The following is a 6,041-nucleotide window of genomic DNA, read 5'->3' as shown; positions in this document are numbered from 1 at the left end:
AATCTCCAAGGAAATTTCAAATGCTGTATTTCCACTAGTATTAACAGCCACTGTTTTGATAAAGCAAATACTACACTGAGAAATCTGAAACAGGACTTCGATCCGGTAAGGGAAAAGAATATCCAATAAATATGACAGCCAAAATGGAGTTGGAAACTTTGAGGAATGAATTTATGACAACTTTACAGGCTGACTGCATTAGATTGGACTTGCAGATTTGTCTATGAAACAACCTGTGACTATTGTGGGACAGTATGATGAGAATGCTAACAGACTGATATACCAATTGTCACTCTAATCAAGAAAAGCAGGGAATGAATTTAAGTTTTAATAGGCCATGATCCTTTTGTCATATATGTACCATTTGTGAAATTTAATTCTGATTTTTTTTATTTGTAATCTATGTCTTTGTAAATTGCACTAGCTGGTTTTCTTAACAGCACAGCTTTTGGCATGCATAAATGTAAAATGTAAATTGCTGCAGAACCTGCAAGTCTTTAACATCAGGTCATAGGCCATACTTGTATTTGGTCTGATCCTACATACTTGCACAGTTTTTGTTGATGGTTTTGTGAAGTCTCATAAAGCTGTAGTGGTTTGGTGTGAAGATAACAATTGGCATAATTCTGTAAAAATTATTGAAGGTTCAACCCAATTAGCAGAACTTGGCACAGCTTTACATTACTTAGAGCTTTTAAGGAGGAACCTCTAAATTTGATTTGTGATTCTGAGTACGTAGTCAAGGTCCAATGCATGTATCTGCTTCTGGACTGTGTTTTTTGTTTTGGTTTTGTTCTTTTTTAAAACAAAAAGGGGGGAGAAGTAGGGAAAACACCACAAAACCAATTGTCAAAAGCATTGTATGTGATGAAACACTTTGTAAGTATGACCCAAAACCATGCTAAATCAGAAAGAACCTACATTAGTTATGGTCAAATTACTAGTTAACGGTCAATGGAAAAGGCCACACCAATTGATAACCTGGGGGAGAGGTTATGCTTGTGTCTTTACAGGTCAAGGGCCGCAATGGTTGCCAGTACGAAACGTGAAACCTGTGTTATCTTCCTGACAATGATTGTTGCAGCTGCTGTGCTTTGGGTGCCCGCACAGACAAAGACTAACATGTGGAGTACTTTAGCCAACATGACTGACCAGGACTCTATATGCCTAACTACGGTGTCTCCGGAAAAACCGTTCCACACATGCTTGGTTGGTGTCTCCCTTGATGACTACAGCAGTATCACACAACTGTTTCAAAATAGTGGTTGATGCAGAGGCATTGCAACGAACTGTAATAATACCAACATGGCACTTTGGATTAATTGCCTCCCAGAAGCAGATATTGAACCACAGGAACTGGAATTGCTGGCATCTATGCCCATGGATGCTTGTATCCAGCCGGTTTGTGAAAAGTGTCAGAACAGTATACAAGAACATGAATGGATAAAACTGCAAAATATTAATGCTACCCTTGGTGACTATAGAAATGAAACTCAATGGTGTAATGCCTCGCAGAAGAATCCAAGGGATGTCATTGATAATGTGGGAACAGCGACCCCAAAACCTCCTGTATGGTGTATTCTTGATCTGTGGAGATAGAGCCTGAACAGGAATTCCTTCTAATGCTGTTGGAGGACTGTGTATTTTGGGACTATTAACTCTCTTAATGCCCAATGTATCTATGATAATAGGTCACAGAAGAGCAAGACAAGAAAAACACTTTTTGCGTGTATATGAGTCAAAATGTGATGATAATGTAGATTTTTGAGGATCAGGGTTAAGGGTTTTAGGATCTCTTGTATCTGGTGTTGGCACAACTAAAGCTTTAAATACTTTAGAAAAATTAGGATGCTGGCTAGTTAAGCAAACAAACAGAAGTTCTAAGGCTTTAAGTGGACTTTTGTTAGATGTAGATTCTGTAAGACATGCTACACTGCAGAATACAGTCGCAGGAGACTTTTGTTATTAGCCCATGGCCATGGATGTGAGGAATTTGACGGAATGTGCTGTATGGATTTACAGGATAAGTCGAGATCCATCCACAAGGAGATTATACAACTTACGGACCATTCACAGAAGATCAGAGAGGATGTGGGCCTCTTTGGCTTAGAGGGCCTCACGAACTGGTTTGGACTAGGAGGATGGGTAAAAGGGCTTTTGCAGAGTGCTCTGGGTCTCTTAATTATAGTAGTAGTTGTATCAATATGCTTGAGCTGTGCTATATCATGTATTAAGAAGATTTTAGAGCAGACACTTGGGCAGGCTCTGCTCGTAAAAAAAAAAGAAAAGGGGGGAGATGTCAGGGATTGGCTCAAGGAGCGTGGACATGAGTCCACCGAGCAACTGTATGAGCAGAGACCATTTTAGTTGACATAAGTAGGCCTTAGTTAGCTTGTCTATTAGGCTGTGGGAAAGGGGGGAATGGAAAAGTACTGACTAAGGCAGGGTCAGGATATCCTTGAAGAGATAAGAGTCAGAAGAATGCGGGATGCGCATAGCTAGCTAAACCCAAGTAGGTGGAGTAAGTAAATGTAACCTTTTAGTGCTTAGCCTATTAGATAGAGACAAGTATGCATAATTACGGTATTTGGTATAAATGCACGCTATCTCGGGCAATAAAGTTGAATCATGCTTTATCACTCACATTGAGTCGGCCTGCATGTTTTCATCAGCCGCGTACTCGCAGAAAGGGACGAGATCCTCGTGATCTCCCACTTTTATGTGAAGTATTCACGTGAATGGAATGTTATACACAGTTGGTCAGTTTCTTGGTCACCTGTTTCTTGTTGCCCCTCTTGTGAGATGTCCATCCATGCTTATCAATAACTTGCGGGTGTTGTTTTTCCTCACTTAGGCAAAGTGAGGATATTCCGTGCCTAAATATGAGCATGTGTATTTGTTTCCTGAAGTCAAGGACAGCTCTGATGTTGTTTTTGTGAGCCATGTGTATGCACACTGTGGATTTCCATTGTTATTATTTGCTGCACCTCAATAATTTCCTCAACTGATATTCGAACTTGTATTTATGTTATTGGAGTGCTAAAACTCCGTTCTTTACCGGTTAATTTGCTGCACCTTTTTGACCAGAATAAAAGTTTGTTTTGGACCTTGTTGTCTGCCTAAAACTAACTTTGAGGTGCCTCCGTGACAGAAGGTATTTATTTACACGGCACCGGACACACGGGGGATAACTCCGCCCAAGATGTGTGCAAATTTCGAGTAGCTGTGAGCTTGGTTAAATGCAGTAAAGTGTTACATACTCATGAAAGTTTTAGGAATGCCTATACATATTCATAACCTGTCCCCGAGAAGGTGGTTCTTATTACAATGAGCTCCGGGAGACTATTTCCATAGTCTCCACCTCTGGCTCCTCCTGGTTGCAGCTGCGCAGTGATCGTGAACCCGGGTCCTCTTCTCTGTACACAATAATCTTTGGTCCAGTGTGATGAGTTGGTTAGGACTCAGACTGCTGAGTTGGTTAAAACTGGCGTATCTCCTGTCCTGTGCCCAAGTTTCTGTTATCAAGTTCACCCAAGGATGCACCAAGGATGCACCCAAGGATTATTATCTTGGCAAGGCATCAGCAAACTCCTGTTTCTCATACAATAAGTTACACAAAGCTAAGCAAGGCTATGTGGGTTAAAGGGTTAGCTCTTTAAGTCTTTAAGTGTGAATTAGTTAATTGTTAGTTAATTAATTGTTAATTCCCTGTATCACTTGAAGAAGCCCTTCTTATCTTTGACATTCCTGGACAGATTTGCTTCCAAGTGGAGCTTGGTCTTCCTAACTGCATCCCTGCATATTCTAACAGCCTCCTTGTATCCCTCCCAGGTGGTCTGTCCCTTTTTCCACATTTCATAAACATCCTTCTTCCACCTGAGTTTTGACCGGAGTTCCTTATTCATCCATGCTGGCCTCTTACTCACTTCACTTGATTTCTTCCTCATAGGGATGCATCAGTCTTGGACTTGAAGGAAGTGATATTTGAATATCAGCCAGCTCTCTTGGACCCCTGTCAAGGTTCTGATTGCGGAGTGACAATAAAACTATGGCAGATGTATTGTTAACCTCTTCTTCCCCCCTTCAGCCCCTCCCTCTCCCCCCTTCCCACTAAGGACAGGCGATTGGGAGGGAAAGAAGGACAGAGAGAAGAGAGCTGGAAAAATTAAAAATGTTTTACTAATGCTACTAATAAGAACAGAGAAAATAATACAAAATATACAAAACCAATCTTGAAAGTCTCAGCAACAGCAGAGCCAGCACGCAAAGTCCTGGATTGGACTCTGCAGCCAACCGGAGCTGGATTCAGTCTGTCACTAGGCCTCAATTTGCAGGGACGACTAGCAAGGTCCTCTCGCAATGTCGGCCATAAGGAAAAGGGAGGAGATCCTCACGATCTCCCACTTTTATATGAAGTATTCACGTGAATGGGATGTTATACTCAGTTGGTCAGTTTCTTGGTCACCTGTTTCTTGTTGCCCCTCTCGCGAGACGTGCATCTGTGCTTATCAATAACTTTGCATTCCATTTCTATGTTTAGCAAAACATGTATCTGGTTTTCCAGGAAAATGCAGCTAATATGAAGGCTTTAGCTGACAGGCAAATTCACTAAAAGATAAACTTGTTTTTAACAAAAACAGGACATTCCACCCCTTATAATATGCCATTCACTGAATACTTAAACCTTATCAATACAATCTATCAATACAATCTAATTAATCACTACTACTGTGTATATATATACATACGTACATATATACACAGGAGTAATTCATCATACTTTTAATCTGTGGACCATCCTTTGAAAAGTTCATTAAGTTCATTTGTCACAACAGTCTCCCAGGGCAGGAAAAATGGTACATCTAGTGCATCTCATGACCACTGTTTGTGGGTTAAAGACATCAACTTCGAAGGTGTTGTCAGGCACCACTCGAAGAAGTTAGCTCTGGTTTCACCATCACTGTCTTGATCTGAAAGACACTTAGTAAACACTGTTAGCATGGCAATTCACATCATGCAGTCCAGTATTGAATATTTTCACCTAAACTCAAATCCCCTTGAGGTACACACCGAACTTCTCCATCCTTAAGCATCACCCACCAGGTGCTGCCAGGTCCCTGGGCAAAAACAATCCCACGAATGGGCTTGCCTTTGCCTAAGGCAGGACTAACCCAGACTGCCTTTCCTAACATATTTTTCATGTGTACTACAGGGACTTTATCTCCCTCTACAGTACGAAGAATTTCTGATTGTGCAGGCCCGGCTCGATTAGTTGATCACCTAGTGTTGACCAACCAAGTGGCTTTTGCTAAACGTGAATCCCGGTTTTTAATGGTTCCACCACCAAGTGCCTTTAGTGTAGTTTTTAACAAACCATTGTACCTTTCAGTTTTCCCAGAGGCTGGTGCATGATATGGAATATGATATACCCACTCAATACCATGTTCTTTGGCCCAATTGTCTATAAGACTGTTTTTGAAATGAGTACCATTGTCTGATTCAATTCTTTCTGGCGTACCGTGTCGCCAAAGGACTTGCTTTTCAAGGCCCAAGATAGTATTTCGGGCTGTAGCATGAGGTACGGCATATGTTTCCAACCATCCGGTGGTTGCTTCCACCATTGTAAGTACATGACGCTTACCTTGACGTGTTTGTGGAAGTGTAATATAATCAATCTGCCAAGCTTCTCCATACTTATACTTTAACCATCGCCCCCCATACCATACAGGCTTTAACCGTTTAGCTTGTTTGATTTTGGTGCAAGTTTCATATTCATGAATAACCTGTGAAATAGTGTCCATAGTTAAATCCACCCCTCGATCGCGAGCCCATTTATATGTTACATCTTTACCTTGATGCCCTGAAGCATCATGGGCCCACCGAGCTAGGAAAAGTTCACCTTTCTGTTGCCAGTCCAAGTCCACCTCAGCTACTTTAATCTTAGCAGCTTGATCTGCTTGTTGGTTGTTTCGATGTTCCTCGGTGGCTCGACTTTTAGGCACATGAGCATCTACATGCCGAACTTTCACAGGCAGGCTCTC

Source organism: Columba livia, chromosome W, assembly GCF_036013475.1.
Source record: "Columba livia isolate bColLiv1 breed racing homer chromosome W, bColLiv1.pat.W.v2, whole genome shotgun sequence".
In the NCBI taxonomy this organism is placed as follows: Eukaryota; Metazoa; Chordata; class Aves; order Columbiformes; family Columbidae; genus Columba; species Columba livia.
Note: the sequence above shows the minus strand (reverse complement) of the source record.